A 21,247-nucleotide genomic window follows, 5' to 3' on the forward strand; every position below is an offset into this window, starting at 1 on the left:
CGGCAAGGCTTACCACTCCACCACCCCATACCTGGTTTCCCGGTCCAGCAGGTTCTGGCTTATGAACATGATGCTGTGTTCAATACTGTTGACACTTTGACTCAGCACAGCACAGCACAAAGACCTGTGTATAAAGTGTCTGTCTGGAGAATGACAGGCAAAGACAAGTTCGAAGCTTTCAATACCGGTTCTGATGTTAGGGTCTCGTTTAGGTCACTAAATGCAGCTTCTGCACTATCACTCCATACCACAGTATTTGGGGCCTGGGACTTCAGTATTCTCAGTTCTGTCAATTTTGCCACTTCTTCGGAAAAGCTGGGCACAAACCAGTGATCGTAACCCACTATGCCAAGAAAGGCTTGAATTTGCCTCTTGGTCTTGAGACGAGGCCATTTAAATATGGCATCTACTTTGGAACACTGTGGCTTCACAGTATCCCAGTCCACCAGGTAACCCAAATATTTGGTTTCATTTAATCCAAAGAAGCATTTCTTTGGATTAATATGAAGACCGGCTTTTTCCAATGTCTATAGCACTGCTTGGACCTGCTTGTGTTCCTTCCAGGTGCTGGAACAGATGACCACATCATCCAGGTAGGCGTCACTATAGGAGTTATGAGGATATAGCACTTTATCTACCAGATGCTGGTGCCCCACGTAACCCAAATGGAATAACACAATACTGCCAGTGACCACTGGGGGTGCTAAACACAGTCTTAGCCTTTGCAGAGTCCATTAAAGGAAACTGCAGTACCCTTTTGTCATTGCAAAATCTACAACTCCCATCAGGCTAAGCGACCAAGACAATAGGGCTGGAACAGGGACTATGACTCTCCTCAATAACACCTAGTTCCAGCATGCTTTTTATTGGAGTAATGTAATACATGTTTAATGCAACAACTACAATATATATAGTTTAGCAGTTACTGTTTATCTTACCACTAGGTGACAGTGTATTATTGCTGTTTCCTGGAAGAATGTGGAACGTTCCTTTTTAATTCTTGTTGTTGTTTATCCTGCTGTTAGTAATAAAAGCGTGCATGGTAGGCTGCAGCCATATTCAGTTAACATCATTGATACCGTTTCACTTTATTTTCTGTACCATTTCAAGAATTCCCAATAGGTTATGGGCCCAGTCACAACCAGCTACAGTAAATAAGTGCAAAGTATAATGACATATAAGGATTACTGCAGAAGACGATGGCCACTAACGGTGCTTCAACAAAGCTTTCAATAGCGAACCTGTCGAACCAGAACTATCAATCTTGGAAGTTTAAAATGAAAATGCTGCTGATAAGAGAAGGTATGTGGAAATGTGTGAATGAGGCTGCACCCACAAATGAGTGGATAGAAAATGATCAGAAAGCTCGGAGCATGATTTCCCTTTGCATAGATGACGATCAGATTATACATATATGTAATTATGAAACTGCTAAAGAAATGTGGGAGGAGTTACAAAAAGTGCATGAAAGAGCTAATCTCAGCAATAAACTTTATTTAATTAGAAGGCTGTACCAGACCAAGATGATGAAATACCAGAATATGACGGATTATATAAGGTGTACTTTAGAAATGGTTGAACGGCTTAGAGGCATAGGAGAGGAAATAAAAGACTTTCATATTGCAGCGTTACTGCTTAGTGGTCTACCTGAAAGTTATGAAACACTTGTTACAACACTTGATGCACAGTGGGATGATGAACTAACACTTGAATATGTTAAAGGCAAGCTTGTGGATGAATATAAGCGTAAAATAAAAAGTATGAATAGTGAAAGTACTTTGAGTGGAAAATCTGCTTTAAAGACGAAAAACAGTAATAAGAATAGTGATGTGCAGGCGGAAACCTGTGAATGCTTTGTATGCAAAAAGCCAGGCCATATAAAAGTTGATTGCAGAGTCTGTGAAATCTAAGTAAACAAAAGGCAAAGATGTTAAAGAAGAAATAGATGCTGCTTCAGATACTAAGTATGCTTTTCAGTCCAAATGTCTGTCAGTCTCATCATTGCAGGCATGGTGTGTTGATTCAGGAGCAACAGGACATTTACTGAGCTAGATCAAAGCAAGACAGAACATTATCACAGCCAATGGAAAATTTAATGAAATCAGAAGGAATGGGAGATGGTTTTCTATATTGTCCTGTCTCTCAAGATATCACCAGAAAGATACTCATGAAAAATGTACTGTATGTGCCAGCTCTTGAAAGTAACCTTTTGTCAGTAAAGAAGCTCACAAAGCAAGGCAATGTAGTGACATTTCAAGATGACAGTTGTGTCATTACAAAAGGGGATTGCTTACTTGCTAAAATTACAGAGGAGCTGTACCAGCTGAGCTGCAATGAAATAGTTAACACTGCCAAAGAAGAAAATCATTTAAAATGCATCCATATATGACACAGATGTCTTGGGCATAGAAGCCCTGATATAATAAAGAAAATAGTTGAGGATCAGTATGCAAGTAGTATAAGAATTAACCTGTGTGATCAAATAAAGAAATGTGTCTGCTGCATTAAGGGCAAAATGACAAGAAAATGACAAGAAAACCTTTTCGAAAGCAGAGTAACAGCAGAGCTCAAAAACCCTTCGATTTAATTCATTCAGATCTTTTTGGTCCAATTAAAAACATGACTCCAGAAAAGAAGAGGTATTTTCTTACATTCATTGATGATTATTTCTTACATTCATTGATGATTATTCCAGATACTATACCACAGTGTACCTCTTGCACAACAAAGATGAAGTACCAGAAAAACTTGAACAATATCTAGCTCAAGTGAGTAATAAGTTTGGCAAACTGCCAAGAGCGCTATGTACAGACAATGGAACTGAATATACAAGTGGCATTATACAAGCCATTCTCAGAAAGCATGGAATTATTTTCCAAACTACTGTACCATATAATCCAGAACAAAATGGAGTTACAGAATTAATGAACCGTACTGTATGTGAGAGTGGAAAGTGCATGCTTTTTGATGCTGATATGCGAACAACATATTGAGGGGAGGTAGTTATGTCAGTGTGCTACCTCCAAAACCGCTTACCAGGAAAAGCAACTGAGAAAACCCCATATGAACTATGGAACTGAATGAAACCAGATTTGAGCCATATCAGAATTTTTGGAAGTAAAGCCTATGTGCATATTCCGAAGGAAAAACGTACAAAATGGGATGCTTATGCAAAAAAGGTGTACTTGTGGGACACTGAGTCCTAAAAGGGGTACAGAATACTGCATCAAGACCCAAACAAGATAACAGTCAGCAGAAGTGTAATTATTGATGAAACTTCTCTGTATTCAAATGCATATAAACCAATGCAAGAACTTCAGACTGTGGAAAAATCCACATCAGTGGTACAAGAACAAAGTGACACAGAAACAGAAATTAATGCAGAATATTCAAATATGGAAAAAGAAGATGCTGAATCACAAGTGACTTCAGTTAGAACATCCTCACAGAGTAATAAAGGTATTCCAGCTAAAAGTCTTTCATATGTAGCTCGCACAACACTACAGTTTGAGCCAGGTTCATGGGATGAAATGCAAAAGCTACCAGCACATGAGAAGCAAATGTGGATTAGAGCTGCTGATGAAGAATTGGCATCTCTTATTGATCTTCAGACATGGCAACTGTCAGAGCTACCTCAAGGCAAGCATGCAATTGGATCTAAATGGGTTTTCACCTCAACACTCAATCTACAAATGGTTACTTATTCAAGTTAGGAGAGAGTCCTATATCCTGGTCCAGCAAGAAGCAAATTTCATTGGCTTCATCTTCTACAGAGGCAGAATACATTTCGGCTGCCTATGCCAGTCAAGAAATTGTTTGGTTACGCCAGTTACTAGGAGATCTTGGAAAGCCGATGACCCATCCTACAGTCTTATATGAGGACAATCAAGGATATATTAAGCTTGCAACCAGTGAAAAGATTAATGCAAGAACAAAGCATATTGATTTCAGACACCATTACATTCATGATTTAATAGAACAGAAAGTGATTGTATTTTCATATTGTGAGACTAATAAAATGATTGCAGATGCTATGACAAAACCACTCGCAAGAAACAAATTCCTAGATCTAAGATCTACTGTAGAATGGGACTGATATAAAAGGTAGTTGTTGAGTGGGGGTATTGGAGTAATGTAATACATATTTAATGCAACAACTACTATATGGGTTAGTAGTTACTGTTTATCTTACCACTAGGTAACAGTGTATTATTGCTGTTTGCTGGAAGAATGTGGAATGTTCCTCTTTAATTCTTGTCGTTTATCCTGCTGTTAGTGATAAAAACACGCATGGTAAGCTGCAGCCATGTTCAGTTAAAATCATTGAGACTGTTTCACTTTATTTTCTGTACTGTTTCCAGAATTCCCAATACAATTGATCTCTAATTCCACCTTGGCTCTTTTTGCCTGAGGACGTCAATACAGGCATTCTCATATGATCACCCCAGGCTCTGTCACAATGTCATGTACAGTCAGAGAGGTCTGTCCGGGTTTTTTGCTCACCACCTCCAGGACAGACACGATAACTGTTTCCAGCTCCTATTATTGTTTGGCAGTCAAATTGGGGCCGAAGTTAAGAAATGTTTTGTGAGCAATGAGTGAACAGGGCTGGCTGGATGAGGGCTATCCTTCCATTGCTTCTGCAGATTTATATGTAATACCCATTTACTTGGTTGATGATTGGGTTGTTTCACTAAATAGTCGATGAACCCTTTCCTCTCCTTAATGTCATAAGGGCCTTCCCAATGGGCCAGAATTTGAAGAGGGAGGTGGGAACAAAGATAATTATGATCACTTGGGTGGAACTCCTGAAAAGACATGCCACGATAACGGGCTGGTGCTGCTTGTACTTTTTCTATGTGATTTCTTAGGACTCGTCAAGTTTTTTAAATCTGTTGCATAAGTGAGTAATATACAGTAATAGTATACTTCCTCCCATACCTCTTTTAGAATATCTGCCCTGGGGTTGTCACCCAATTTATAACAATTCTAACGGTGAGAAACCAGTAGAGGCTTGGGGAACTTTCCAACAGGCAAACAGGACAAGGGGGAGGAGCTGATTCCAGATTCAGTGCCCAAATGGGCTCCCAGGAGGGGGGAGTGTGTGTGTGTGCTAGTTTGCAGACCTGCTGCCAGAAGCACTGTGGGACCAACTATAATGACTGTACTTCCCCTTTGTGCTCTGCTTCCCAATACAGAAGGTCATTATTCAAGACATGTGGCATAGTATGCTGAGTGTGTTGGCCATTAACTAGAACTACTGCATTTTTTGCAAATTTAAGGGAATTATCATTCAACTGTCCCCATTTAAAGGATGCCGGGGTTTGTTTAAACTGAAAATGTAATAGTAAGAGAGGGTCAGTGCCCTGTCACCCTGGGTGGCTATGTTTCCTCTCTCAGCCAGCTGTAAACACAGCATAGAGGCTGTTTGTGATGTATTATCTCTATCCATTACTAGGCCCAAATGTTTTTAGCAGTGGGTAGTGTTATGCTGTTAAAATTGTTAGACCAGTCTCACCCCAGTATTACTGGAAACACAGGATTTGGGAGGATCGCTGCCATTAGTTTATTCAGCAACATATTGTAATTGATGAAACATGTAACCAGTAGGTTTCTCCTTGAATGCAGGTCAGACTGGTCTTACCTTTTAACCATTGTTGCAGCAACACAAATCAGCAACCAACAATGGAAATGTTTGCTGTTGGAATCTATAAAAGCTGTAACTCTATGCCCGTTAGCAAGTGCCACTCCTGTGCAAAGGAAAGAAAGGGGGTTAGCAAGTGCACAGTACCTCTCTCCCCCTGTCTCCCTGCAACATATGTCTTCGCTGAGCAGAGGACAGCTTCACTTGTCTTTGGGTTACAGCCTTTGCTCCAGGTTGTGACAGCTGGGCTGTTGAGTAGTGACATGCCCTTCCCAGGTTTGACAAGCAGACTGTTCTGCCCTCTTGGACTGAGATGCCGCCCTGTGTCTCTCTACGATCTCAATGAGAGCCTCCATATTGTTGAAAGGTTGCCTCTGAAACGGCTGGGTGAGATACTCAGGAAGGACATTCAATAAAACATCACAGGCAACTTGTTCGACTACATGTTGGATGTTGTTTACATCTGGCCTTAGCCAGACTCCAGCCCTGTCCCATAAGGTGAATACCTGGGAGTGGGTCGGCTGCTCTGAGTAAAAGCTCCACTCATGACACACCCTCACCTGCTGATCCAGGGATTCACCATTTTTATTAAGGATCTCTGCCTTTAGGAAGTCATAGTTCGGCATTCTCCTCTGATAGACCATAATAAGTCCCCTGCTCCTTTCTTTCAAGAATGGCACTATTCTGTTAACCACTTCCATACACTCTAAATAGCGTCTATCTAGTAAAGATAACAATACCAAGAATGGAGCTTGTGCCTTGTCCTTTTGAACAGTAACCCATCCCTCAAAGTCAGCTATCCAGGTGCAGAATTCTCCCACCTGGATGCTTAAAGACTGGAGCTTCCTTGCCATTGCCATCAGACTGTCTCATAGGTCCTGCTCCTGGCTCATCTTGGAACAAAATCCCGCTGGGTACGCCACTCCAAATAAACTCAGAAAAAGGTATGGGGTTGCCCCCCCCCATATACTTGAAGATTTGACTGGAAAAGGAGATGGGAAAGCAAATAGAACACACCTTTGATGAAATTTCACACTTACATATTAAAGAAAATGGCAATTATAATGTCCAAATGGCATGGAGCAGCAGCAAAAGAATCATTATTTTGTAGTATTTTCTATAATATTGAACAGAGTTCATTAGTCAGAAGAAAAATATAGTCAGAACTGACCAACTTGTATGAATTGTGAAATATCTGTGCAGAAAAGAGATGTCCATTTTTCCATAGCCATGATAAAATCTGTATTATCATTCCTGAATATAAAGTTCTACTGTCAAAGACTCTCCATTACAGTGTTCCAGTGCCATCAAACTGACATCCCCACAGTCCTACCTGACCCCTTGCATTTCTGGCAGTTATTTATCCCTCATAGCAACATCATACAATTTATTTGGTATATTGGGCTGTTTGCAATACTTTGGTGGGTGGCACAGTGGTACTGCTGCAGCCTTACAATAAGGAGAGTGGAGTTTGCATCCTAGGTGTCCCTGTGTGGATGTTGCATGTTCTCCCAGTGCCTGTGTGGGTTTTCCCTGGGTGCTCTAGTTTCTTGCCACTGTCCAAAAACATGCAGATGGAGTGAACAGTCATAGCTAAATTCACCCTTGTGTGCGTATGTGTGTTTAAACTATAAAAGAATGATGCCTGTGCCTTGTGCATGATGATTGCTTGGATAGGTTTGAGCTGTCCTGTGACCCTGACCTGGACAAGTATGTTAGGAAAATGGATGTATGGCATAAACTGTCATCAGACAATAACTGGGTAACCCTATGCCTTGCTCTAGTAGTATGCCCTGGTATATCTGTTTCGGACTTCCGGTTTTCTTTGATTTACACCTCTGCTCCACAGTTTAAAATTACAAATCAAACAATCCAGTTGTGATTATTGTGCACATTGCAAAATTTAATTTAAGGCTATTTCCATATATTTTTTACACTTTTTATACATAGTCCTGTCATTTCAGGGCAGCACCATAATGTTTGGAACATAGCAATGGCTGGTACATTAACTATAGGAGTCATATATTCAGTACTTTATTGCATATCTCTTTCATGTAATGAGTGCTTGAAGTTTGTGGTTCATAGACCACATGCCAAGCTTCTAGTGCTGTCATTTTCAACTCTTCCTTGTTTCAGGGGCTTGTTCCCTTAACTTTTCTCTTCAGTATATGAATGTCATGCTTAATTGGATTTAAATTGGGTGCCTGGCTTTGTCATTCAAGAATTTTCCATTTTTTAGATCTGAAAAGTTTCTTTGTTGACTTGACAGTTTGTTTCAAATCACTATCTTCTTGTAGAATGAATTGTCATCCAGTGACTTTGGAGAAATTATTGGCTGCTGAGATGTTTCTGTAGACCTCCAAATTCATTGTACAACACTGGTGAGCAGTTACATCCATCCATCCATCCATTTTCTAACCCGCTGAATCCGAATACAGGGTCACGGGGGTCCGGTGGAGCCAATCCCCGCCAACACAGGGCACAAGGCAGGAACCAATCCTGGGCAGGGTGCCAACCCACCGCAGGCAGTTACATCATCCATGAAGATAAGTGTGGCAGTCATACATGCCCAAGCTATAACACCCCCCAACACCACCATGTTTAACAGATGAGGTGGATTTTGGGCAGTTCTTTTTCATCTCAACACTTTGCTCTTAACATTGCTCTGGTACAGTTTAATTTTTGTTTTGTCTTGTCCTCAAAACCCTTTACCAGAATTCTGCAAGCTTTTTTAAGTACTTTTTCATAAACTATAATTTGGCCGTCTTGTTTTTGTGGCAACTAGTGGTTTTCATCTTGCAGTGTGGCCTCTGTATTTCTTTTCATGAAGTCATCTGCTTCCTGAGGCAGGTGCTTGGGGCTTTTTCTTTACCATAGTGAGGATTCTTCTGTCATCAGCACTGGAGGTCTTCCTTTCCTTACTAGTCCTTTTGCAATTACTGAGATCACCAGTGTGTTCTTTCTTGTTTTTTGCCTCATAATGGCTTCTTTGACCTTCACTGGCATAGCTCTTTTTATCATGTTGAACAATGGCAACTGCAGGCTCCAAAGGTAGTCTGTAGGTGGAAGCAAGCCTGGGTATCTTATTCCTGCACTAATGAATACATAAAGCCCAAGTGAGTATTTACAAACACCTGTGACACCAATTATCCCAAACATTATGTTTTCCTGAAATGGGGGTGACCATGCCTAAAAAGTTATAATTTCTACATGGTATGACCAAAATATATGCAAATCCCCTTCAATTAAAGCCAGCAATATGCACTTTAATCAAGTCTCAATTGTTTGCTTTGTAATTTGTAACTTTGCAACTTTGTTACTTTGTAATTCGGAGGTTCTCAAGGCTGACTTCGCAGCACTAGTTGAAGACACGAAGGAGAGGACCCCATCCGCAAAAATCTTCATCTCGGGTCCACTACCTCTCGTCAGACGATCGAATGAATACTACAGTCGTCTGCTGGGTTTAAACAACTGGCTGAGAGGCTTCTGCGAGAATCAAGACATCGGGTTTATAGACAACTGGGATCTTTTTTGGGAAAGGTCGCGCTTCTTCAAGCGGGATGGACTGCATCCGAATACATTTGGTGCCCAGGTCCTCTCCGAAAACATCGCTAAGGTAATTCGTCTATCTTGACTGTCTACTTCTACTTTTAACCCCTTACGTAATGCTACTGCTTTGATAGGACATAATGGCTTAACAGAGTCTTCCGTTAAAGTGCACAACATTAATAATCTAATAACAAATCTTAATGCACGTAAAAAATCTAGGCAGTGCGGCATAAACACCAATAATTTAATTGAAATTACTACTTCAGATCAACACTGCATTAAGACTATAAAAACGGATTGTAGATTACATAAAAAGTACACACAGAGCGGCGTTAACAAAAATAACTTTTTGTTCCGATTACGAATAACACGCATAAAATTCAGCTCTGCCCTTCAGAAACATTAAATATGGCACTATTAAATGTTAGAGCTTTAACTAACAAGACATTTTTGATAAACGATCTTATTAGTGATAGAAAGATTGATTTTATTGCACTAAATGAAACATGGCTTAACTCAAATGGCGCAGCTGTTTTAATCGAATCTGCGCCTCCGGATTACAGTTTTACTCGTGCAGACCGCCAGGGGAAAAAGGGGGGCGGATTGGCAAACATTTACTCGAGCGTTAAAATGTAAAGATGTTAGTTTTGGTAAATTTAAGTCCTTTGAGTATCTTGCCGTTGTTATTCATGGAGATTCTCACGTTCTAGTATTATCCGTGTATAGACCTCCTAAATATAACACGTCTTTCCTTGAGGAATTCTCTGACTTAATGTCAATTTTAGTTACGAACTATGACACTCTTAATAGTCGGTGACTTTAACTTTCATATCGACAATCAGTGTGACCAAAAGGTAAAGGAATTCATGAACCTCCTGGACTCTTTTGATTTGAGACAGCTCGTTAATCAGCCTACACATAAAGCAGGTCATACGTTAGACTTAGTGATTACTAAAGGACTTAAAGTTGATATAAAGCAGGTCATTGATATTGGTCTATCAGACCATTTCCTTCTACTATTTAATATTGAAATAAAGATAGAAAACACGCATGAGAAGCATTTTGTTAAAAAACGCTTCTTTGACTCATCAGCAGCTTTAAAACTTACAACTATTCTAAGCAATCAGTCCGTTTATAATGCCAACTATAATAGCGAGGATAATGTAAATAGTAAAGTGGAAAACTTTAATTCTAAAGTAAGAACTGCTGTTGACATAGTTGCACCTGAAAAGACAGTTAAAAAATCTTCTAGTATTGTTATTCCATGGAAGACCCAAAGAGTGTCTGATTTAAAAGAACATGTCGTAGAGCTGAGCGTAAATGGAGGAAAACTAAACTAACTATCCATTATGAGATATTGAAGGCTAAAATAACAGAATACAATAACACTGTCCGTCTTGAGAGGCGCTGCTATTTCTCTATTATAAATAACAATGCTAGTAATCCCAGAGTCTTATTTTCTACAATTGATCGTCTGTTAAACCCAGGTAACACAAAGGAATGCCCCCAGAATACTTCCAGTGAAACCTGTGAGAACATTGCTGTATTTTTCAATCAAAAAATTAATGATATTAGAGATAACATAGTATATCTCCCCAACACTGCAGAACCTCCAAAGCCCCGGTACTCCATTATAAACAAATTAAATGCTTTCACCAGGATAGATTTACCTGAATTACATAGTATAATCTCTCAACTGAAACCCTCCACCTGCGTCCTTGACCCAATACCAACAAGGTTTTTCAAAGAAATATCAGGCGTGCTAATTGACAATATTCTGGACATAGTTAATTCTCATTAGATACGGGGTCTTTCCAGACTGTCTTAAGACTGCTGTAGTTAAACCCCTGCTCAAGAAAATAATCTTGACCCCTCTGCCTTTGAAAATTTTAGACCCATCTCTAACCTGCCCTTCTTAAGTAAAATTCTAGAGAAGGCAGTCATTATGCAGTTAAATGACCACCTCAATAAACATGCTATTCTTGATAAATTTCAGTCAGGCTTCAGAACAAATCACAGCACAGAAACTGCACTTGTTAAAGTAGTAAATGACTTGCGGGTAAATGCAGACAGAGGCCATTTATCTGTTCTCATCCTCTTAGATCTGAGTGCTGCATTTGACACCATTGATCACAATATTCTTAGAAATCGCCTTAGTCAATGGGTGGGCCTCTCTGGCAGTGTCTTAAATTGGTTTGAATCCTACCTGGCAGGAGAAAATTCTTTGTGAGTTGTGGTAATCAAATCTCAAAGACACATGATATCCGATATGGTGTTCCACAAGGCTCTATCCTGGGTCCGCTGTTCTTCCTCAATCTATATGCTTCCGTTAGGTCAGATTATCTCAGGTTACAACGTGAGCTACCACAGCTATGCTGATGACACACAGCTGTACTTATCAATAGCACCTGATGACTCCGACTCTTTCGATACACTAACACAATGTCTTACTGGTATTTCTGAATGGATGAATAGTAATTTTCTCAAACTAAATAAAGAGAAAACTGAAATTTTAGTAATTGGCAATAATGGATTCAATGAGGTTATCAGAAATAAACTTGATGCACTAGGATTAAAAGTTAAGACGGAAGTAAAAATTTAGGGGTAACGTTGACTGTAATCTGAATTTTAAATCGCATATTCATCAGACCACTAGGACAGCATTTTTCACTTAAGAAACATAGCAAAGTTAGACCTCTTATATCATTGAAAGATGCTGAGAAATTAATTCACGCTTTTGTTTTCAGTAGACTAGATTACTGTAACGCACTCCTCTCAGGACTACCCAAAAAGACATAAATCATTTGCAACGAGTGCAGAATGCAGCTGCTAGAATCCTAACTGGGAAAAGAAAATCCGAACACATTTCTCCAGTTTTGATGTCACTACACTGGTTGCCTGTGTCATTCAGGATTGACTTTAAAATACTGCTTATGGTTTATAAAGCCTTAAATAATCTCGCTCCATCTTATATATCGGAATGTCTGACACCTATATTCCAAATCGTAACCTTAGATCTCAAATGAGTGTCTCCTTATAATTCCAAAAGCTAAACTTAAAAGAAGTGGTGAGGCGGCCTTCTGCTGTTATGCACCTAAAATCTGGAATAGCCTGCCAATAGGAATTCGCCAGGCAAATACAGTAGAGCACTTTAAAACACTGCTGAAAACACATTACTTTAACATGGCCTTCTCATAACTTCACTTTAACTTAATCCTGATACTCTGTATGTTCAATTCATCATAATAACTATTCATGGTGGCTCTAAAATCCGTACTGACCCCTACTCTCTCTTCTGTTTCTTTTTCCGGTTTCTTTGTGGTGGGCCTGCGCCACCACCACCTACTCAAAGCATCATGATGCTCCAACATTGATGGACTGAAAGCCAGAAGTCTACGTGACCATCATCATCAGGTCCTTCCATGAAAACCCTAAATACAAAGAGGACTGTTTGACTTATGTTAGGTAGATTGCCCAGAGGGGACTGGGGGTCTCTGGTCTGGAACCCTACAGATTTTATTTTTTCTCCAGCCTTTGGAGTTTTTTTGTTTTTCTGTCCACCCTGGCCATCGGACCTTACTTATTCTATGTTAATTAATGTTGACTTATGTTTATTTTTTATTGTGTCTTCTATTTTTCTATTCATTTTGTAAAGCACTTTGAGCTACATTTTTTTGTATGAATATGTGCTATATAAATAAATGTTGATTGATTGATTGATTTTAAGCCTGAGTAGTGGGGTAAATCAAAGAAAAATGTTGTCTTTTTACCGAACATAATGGAGGGCACAGTATTTAGGTCAATTCAGAGTCTTAAGTATTCTTCTTGTTTGACTTCTCCTCTTTGTTTCAATTTCCCTGCGAGGAACATGCGGCTTCAAAAACACATAGAATAAAAGATCATGGAGACAAAATCCACCTCTACTACACCAAGTTAGTAGTACATGGAAGGGATGTGGTTATTGTTTCTACAGTTGATTCAGTTGTCAGCATAATTGTAAATAAATATCCACCAAAGAACCTAATCTGCAAATTTTCAATACAACACAGAGACAGTTAGAAGACTGAATTTAACTTTGAGACTTCTACAGTTTTGGTAGAGTGAGGCTTATCAATATATGACAATGACACCTATGAACAGTTAATGATTACATAAAAAAATACAATTTAGCAGTGTCACACATGTGCGACTAGGAGGGAGCTGAGTGGACTAAGTGGAGGTAATTACCCACCAGCCCAGGGGGTGGTAGGGTGCACTAAACCTACCTCTGTTATCTCTGCAGGACAAATATGGGAACACCTGCCCGATTCTGACTTCCGGCTCCCAGACTGCTGTCACTTCCAGTTCCGGCCAAATGACATTGCTTCTGCTTCTCGGCTTATTAAGCTGCCATCTCTGCTTAACCTGGCAGTTCAGTTCAGGACTCATAACAATGCACATGTGTGCTCTTTCAAAACCCTTTTACAGCCGGGGACAATATATGGGTGGCTGCCCCAAACCTTTTTGTGTGTGTCGAGGCTGTTCATTTCACACCAGCTTTGTAGAAAAGCAAGATTCTTAAACCAGTTCATGTTTTTTTTTTCAAACATTTATCCTTAATTTAATAAAACTGACGTTCAAGTTAACTATAAGATTTTACTGGTTGATGGACTGTACTGTTATTTCAAAAATCATTATCTGTGTTATCTGAGAAGAGTTTTTGTTTAGAGATTAAACATAAATTAACATAGTGGCTCCCAGTGCACAGAGATAAATGTCAGAGTCACACAAAATATGAGCAAATATTCTGAGCTCAGTGAAATTTTCTCCTCCTGATGATCCTTATCTCTTATCTGTGGTTAGGCAGGTTTTTGTCCTGTGCTTAAGCAGATTGCAGTGTTGTGGTTCTCAAAGCACAGTAGTAGATAGCAGAGTCACTCAGAGCTAGAGTAGAAATTGTAAGTGAAGTAAATTCTTGTTCTGCTATTGAAGAAAAGCGTTCCTGAGCAAAACTTGCAGTATTGCTGTATCTACTATTTGACCGGGCCCCTTTGTACAGAATGTATTGCATGGCCTTGTTTGGATATTTTCGGTACCAATAGAGATCAGCAAAGCTGTTAGCTGTTGAGTAGCTGCACTGGAGTGTCACAGCACTACCTTCTGTACGAGAGACTTCTTTTTGAATGTTAGTGATGGAATCACCTTTTATTAAACCTAAATGTTAACGAAGACAAAGAAAATGTTAGTCTATGTAAAAAAAGGAACAACTGTGTAACACTAATATGTGACAGCCAATACCTGTAAAGAAAGCATTCATAAAGAAAACAAGGCAGGATTTTTTTTCCATCATGAAGTTCTCGCACACAAATTAACTGCTTCAAACTGTTTTATTTTTCTGTTTGCTACATGAATCACAACACAATGTCTCATTTAAACCCGTACCTTTATGGGCAGATCTATAGTTTATACAGCATGTTAAATCATTGTTAATTTGCATAAATGTTTATGTAATAGTGGTTAAGGTAAAACAACTGGGTGGGGCATCAGGATGACATAAATACACAGATCACAGATTGATTAGAGCAGCACCTTGCAGGTCCGCAGCACCACAGAGACAACTGAAAGCTCATTGCCCCTGCATGCAAAGCATCTGTTGCCTAATGGGTGATGCAGGGAACATTGTAACTTGGCTACTGATCTGGCCCCGATCCTACAAATTTGCTGTGTCTGTGTGTAGTAGAGTGGTAAATCCCATTGCAAAAATTAACCTTGGTGTTCCTGTTTCGAGTAGAATAAAGCAGGTTTTGCAAAAGTAAAAGCCTCGTCTTTGGGGTGCAAGAGAGTGACTCATGTGTCACATGCTACCAAGAGTGGGGTCTTGCACCAATGGAACCTTAAGAGGGATTTGCACCAATAGAACCCCAGGAAGCACATAACATCCTGATGCTAACAGAGAAAAATTAGGATCCTGTGGGCGCCACTGTCTTCGTGCACCCCATGGATCTGCTATTGAAGATGGCTCCCTCGGATGACCCAGATTGTTTCCTGTTCTCCTACGAGTGCACGGAAACACTGATGTGCTGGGACAGGGGATGCTGGAAAGCTATTGCGGCCTAATCTTTAACTGGAGAGGCCCTACAGGTCATGCGAAATCTCCCTCCCTCCTGAAAGGCTCAATGATTATGACTTCCTGAAGCAACAGATCCTCCTACGCATGGCTATAAGCCCAGTGGTCAAGGGATGCCACATTGAACCAGACTGCCCTAGGTCAGGGCAGATCCAGGACTTAGTGGACCTGATTCAAAGCTTGATCCGTAGGGACGCTTTTGAATGCATTGTGGAGAAGCTCACTGTTGACATGGTCCTGTTGGGGATAGACAAAGACATTTGTGATGAGATGCTCCAAAATGACATCCACTCACTGTTAGACCTGACCCTCAAACTGGGGGGGGGTACCCAAGCCACCTATAAACAGAGGGTCTACCCAGGCTTGGCCCTGACTTTGATCCAACCAGCACAGGTGAAAGACACCATCATTTGGACTCCATACTGGGGACTGAATGCAGTTGTGATCAACCAGAACATCTGGCTCAGGAGTGCCGCCTCCTACCTGCACAAACCAAGGCTCATCGGTCTGGACCAGGTATGTAGCTCACAAGATGTTAGGGAAGGACAATTTTAAGGTCTCTGTTACATTGGCTGGATGTGAAATCCTAGCGCTGTTGGACTCTGGTAGTGACTGCTGTGTAGTTCACCATGACTTGCTCCGGCAAACCTCTTATAGGACCACAGACCAGGTTAACATTCACTGCATCCATGGGGACGTTTAAACATATGTGACTATATTACTCCCTCTGAAATTTAAAGGGAAGAATTTTAAGGTTTGGATCGCCATATCAGACATTTCACACTGGCCTCTATTAATAGGGAAGAGGAATACCCTTTTCCTGCAGGTAGTAGATAGAAAGAATGGCTTGCCACTGACAATGTCAGTCAAGGAGCCAAGTTTGAAATTGAACCTGAGTTGTCCAGTAGGTGGGGGATGAATGTTTATGTCAAAACCTGGGACAGCTGGCAGACTTTCACCCGCACCAACAACCTCCCCAGACCGGACATCCGCTATGGTCCCTGTCAAAGTAGCAGCAGGGGGTGAGTGTGATGCATGCAATGCTGTATTGGGCACAGAGGAAGCAGAGACAGAGTTTGTTGTGGATAAATCTCAGAAACAACAAGCAGAATCTTCAGGAAGGCAGTCAGAATTTAAGACTTTATTGCACAGTATAGAAAACAATTGCCAAGGACATAAAGTCTGTCTCGATTCATGAAGTGAGCTTCAAGTGTCCAGAGCGCCCTGAATATATTACAATTCTTATCTCAAAATGCCCCCCTTCAAGACTAGTTTCCCAACATCTACTGTATAGAGGTTCCCATGATGGTTTCCTCACTCAGCACCTTTACCCATGACAATCACCTGAGGCCTCATGTATAACTCCGTACGTAGAACTCACACTATAACATGGTGTAAGCACAAAAGTGTGAATGTGCGTACGCACAGAAAAATCCAGATGCAGGAATCTGTGCATACGCAAACTTCTTGGTTCTTCCGCTACATAAATCCTGATCACCATGAAAAGTAACACACGTGCACGCGCCTGCTGTCCCGCCTCAACTCCTCCCAGAATTACAAATATGCAAATCAATATAAATAGCCTTTAAGCTGAGCCTTCTGTGAAAAGACAATGGGAAAAGCACGGGGGAAAATATAAGAATTTCAGTGAATAACAAGTGAAGGCAGGGAAAAGCGTACTATTTGTTGGTTTAAACAGTGGTATAATCAACAAAAGGAAGTTGATCGAGTGACAGAGTGTTGGAGAAACTCGAAAGCTCAAGTTTACAAAGTCGCACAGTGTCCAAAATAAAAAAGAAGTCAGATATGAAAGTCGCTGTGAAAAGGCGAGTCGTAGCCCACCGTCTGAGTGTCATATGAAAGCTTATTAGGGTACAGAGGAAAAAAAAATAAGCACACAGTGGGGAAAAAAAGCACAAAATGTCAACTTTAAGCTCAAAAATTTCCACTTTAATCACGTAGTTTATTTTGTCATTAAAGTAGAACATCATAAACTTCATCTTAAAATCATTTAATTTACTAGTTTATCAAATCCCATCTTAACTAAAGTAGTATGTTAAATGCTTTGTTTTGTATTTGATCTTCTATGTGCTCTATGTGTGTAAATCACTACGTGCTTCCGCGCTTTCTCTTTCTCCGACAGGACACAGAATCCATTACATTCATAATATTACAGCTCTGTGAATAATTAAAATACTGAGATGTATACGTGATATCTTTTTCATGATGAAAGGAATGAAAGCATGTTATTAAATATGGGAACACGGTGGCGCAGTGATTGTTCATGTCTCACGCAAGATGTTTGCTGTGCATTGCGCAACCTTTGATGAAATAATTTATTGCAGCAGTACTATCTGTTTCAAACGTACTAACCTCCAATTCCTGTCCTTACTTTTCTTTCTCCAAATACCCAATAGCCACTTAATCAGCTGTGTAATAGACGTTAAGCCATCTGCAAGCTTAGAACGATGATTCTTAAAAACTTTTAAGGAATATTGAAATATCTTCATAGTACGTGTTTAATTATTCTATCCATCTATCTTTCCAGTGTTGCACCAGCCCAACAAGAAAGCAAGAATCAATCCGTGAACTAGCTAGCGCTGCAGCACTGTGTCCTCACATGTTTAATTATTAACAATACAGATTATTTAAATGAAGTTAAAGTTATATCTGTATAATATAATCAACATATTTTGCTGCATTTCATCTTAAAAATGATATTGCCATCATATGTAAGTACGCACTTTATAAAGTGGTGCAGGTTGTGCAATATTATAACTGTAGTGCAAGTTTACAGTCAGGTGATTGTACTTATAAGTACAAACAGTTCTACAAGGAGCACTTGAAGGACTGATTTACTGTGTTTAAAGTTCTTGGGATGAAACTGTTTCTGAACCACGAGGTCTGTGCCGTGGCTGAGGCAGCGCATGCTTGATGCTGTATCCCGATAATTCTTTCCGATCAGCTGCTGCTGTGATTCCACACTCAGATACAGTGATATAAATACTCCGAATGGTACAGTGAGAGTAATATGGAAAAAGATGATCCCCTTAACGAGAGCAGCTGAAAGAAGAAAAAGAAGGTACAGTGAGAGTAACAACGCTAAAGCAGTTATGGTATTTGAAAAACTATGACTATTCCCTGGACCATTATATTGTTACAGGTTAATTACAATCAGATGCATTACACTAATAAACAATATTCAGTTAGTTTCAGTGTATTTATAATGGAAATGTGCGTGGCTTTACGTCAAGTTTAGGTTTTATACATCACGATTTGAGTGTGGAAACATTCGTATGCAACATTTCTGTGTGTACACACCTTTTATACATGAGGCCCCTGGTGTTCCAGACCTTCTCATAGCAATATTCTTGCCCCTGAATACATCCTCATAACAGTTTTCTTTTCATAACAATATTTTTGCTGGCACAACGTATTTTCCTTCCGGCAATAAGCATCTCCTGATTACCCCTTCCTTCACTCTTACGGCCTAATCCTGAGCTGTTAAGATTGATGGCCTTTCAGTTGTTAATGAATTCCCAATTTAACAATTAAGTTGAGAAGCAATTAAATTGAGATCAGAAGGACCCATAGATGAAAACTGGACTGCCTAATTAAAGAAATGATTACTTGTTGCACTAGCATCCTGTAAGGCTAAGGCTAACATAACAGGCAACTGTGCCAGTGAACAGTAGTGCACATCTTCACTGATAAGGGCTAAGCTGTGAACAATCTTGACATGACACATTGCTTCACGCTTGAGAGAAAAGAAAAAAGACAAGCCAAGAAGTGCTTCTTTAAGCTCACTCATATGTGCTACTATATCTAATTATTATTATCACTAAACTATATACTGTAAAGAAACATTGCCATATAAACTTACCTGATACTGTAAAATATATACATGCATGCTAATATAAAAGCTCATGAGCACAGACAGCAGCGCTGTCAAGTCATGGCACACAGCTACACAATGGTCTGACTGAGGCCAAGCTACTGCTTACGTCACAGCACATGTTCAGGAAAAAGTCCCCTAGCTTTCAATAATCAACTCTTAAGTCCCTATAGTGTTCAAAACTAACTAATATCATAATACATTGTGTTTTAATTTTATTGCCTAAGGTATTGATGAGCTCTGATGCAGCTAAATGCCATTTAATTGCTTATATGTTTTATACCCTAGCTTAAGAGCTTACCCTTTACTGACAGAGGCAAAGGCCTTAAATGCAGTTTGTTTACTCTTAAAAAACTCTGCTCCTGCATTTTTCAAAGCAAAGTTTGCCCGCTTGTTTCCTCCGAGAGCAGGATGACCTCGTCTCACAACTTGCCTTGCAGAAACTCAAAAACAAAGCAAGTAAGAAGGACAGGCAGGCAAGAGGCCTCTCTAACAAAATAAATGGTGTCCTTTTAGTGTTGTTTCAGGCCAAAACTTTTCATAGCTAAGAGTACAAAAACTAATAATGCAGCGCATTGATCCTTGATCAAAATTCTCAACAAGTTTGCCTGCCTGTAATGAGCTGATAATACCTTAGATTTTGCATTCTGGAGAATGGGGACTTGAACTTTAAAACACCACACTGATGGATGATTTCTGATTGCATGGGAGATGGACAATTCGAGCAGTTGGTGGTGCCAAGTAGGCATAGGGAGACTGTTTTAAAAATTGCTCACAGTCACGTTTTAGGTGGTCATCTCGGCACAGAGAGGATTAGGGAACACATTTTCGAACCCTTATTGGCTGAATATATGCCGTGATGTGGAGCAGTTTTTGCAGAGCGTGTCCCAACTTTCAGATTGTTTCCACTCATAGACCTGCTAGGTCCTCAATCACAGGTTAGCAGCACCTTGCAGGTCTGCAGCACCACAGAGACAACTGCAAGCTCACCTCCTCCAAGTGCAACACATCTGTAGCCCAATGGGTAATGCAGGGAACATTATAACTTGGCCACTGACCTGGCCCCAACAAGGCCTATTTGCTGTGTCTGTCACAAAGTAAACAAAGTTTATAAAATTCCTTGAAAAACCCTTAGTATTTTGAAGCCTGCAAATTCCATGTTGCAAGCTCAGTCTACAGATATGTGTAATGCTGAGGAGGACATTAGTGCTTCTCTGGAAGCACTGATAAATATCCCAAGAAATGGTTCATGGGATGATTTTCAATGTAAACAGATACCCAAGTGCTGCAAAGAGAAAGAGAACCATGACCAAACTGCTTACAGCCAGCATTGTTCTCTCCACTCTTGGTTAGAGTGCCTCAGATTCTTTATAACTCCTAGCCAGTCTTTGAGGAAATCCCTTCTGAAAATTCTGGAAGGAGTATTAAAGAAATGGATAATAGATTTTCAAATAAAAATCTTCACCTGATGAAAGCTGTAAATTGTCTTCATCCTAAGTCAAATTATTTTCTAGATTTGACACTTTTGGCCCCCCTCCTTGCTGATATGGATGCTTCAACCAGCAGTCTACAATATGACATTCACCTAGCATAAGTCATACTAAAGAAATTCTCCCATGACAATTACGTAAGCCTTTCAACTGTGTGCCAACATATGCAGGTCTTTAAGAAGAATTTCCTAAACTTCATGCAATGTATGTAACTGCAGTGGTAATGGGTTACCTCAGCTGCATGTGAGTGTTCATTCTCTACACCATGGGTCCCCATTTCCAGTCCTGGAGGGCCCCAGTGGCTGCTGGTTTTCATTCTAACCATTTTCTTAATTAGTGACCTGTTTTTGCTGCTAATTAACTTATTTTGAATTAATTTTATTTGAATTGCTCTTGAAGACTCAAACCCCTTAATTGTTTATTTTTCCTTAATTAGCAGCCAAATAAATAATGAGATACAAAACACGATGAACAAACTGTGCCGGTCATACAATATCTGAAAATAAAGAAAGATTAAGGCCTCAGGAATGCTGATGTACTCAGGTCCACAAAACATTTTACCA

Source organism: Polypterus senegalus, chromosome 9, assembly GCF_016835505.1.
Source record: "Polypterus senegalus isolate Bchr_013 chromosome 9, ASM1683550v1, whole genome shotgun sequence".
Taxonomy (NCBI): Eukaryota; Metazoa; Chordata; class Cladistia; order Polypteriformes; family Polypteridae; genus Polypterus; species Polypterus senegalus.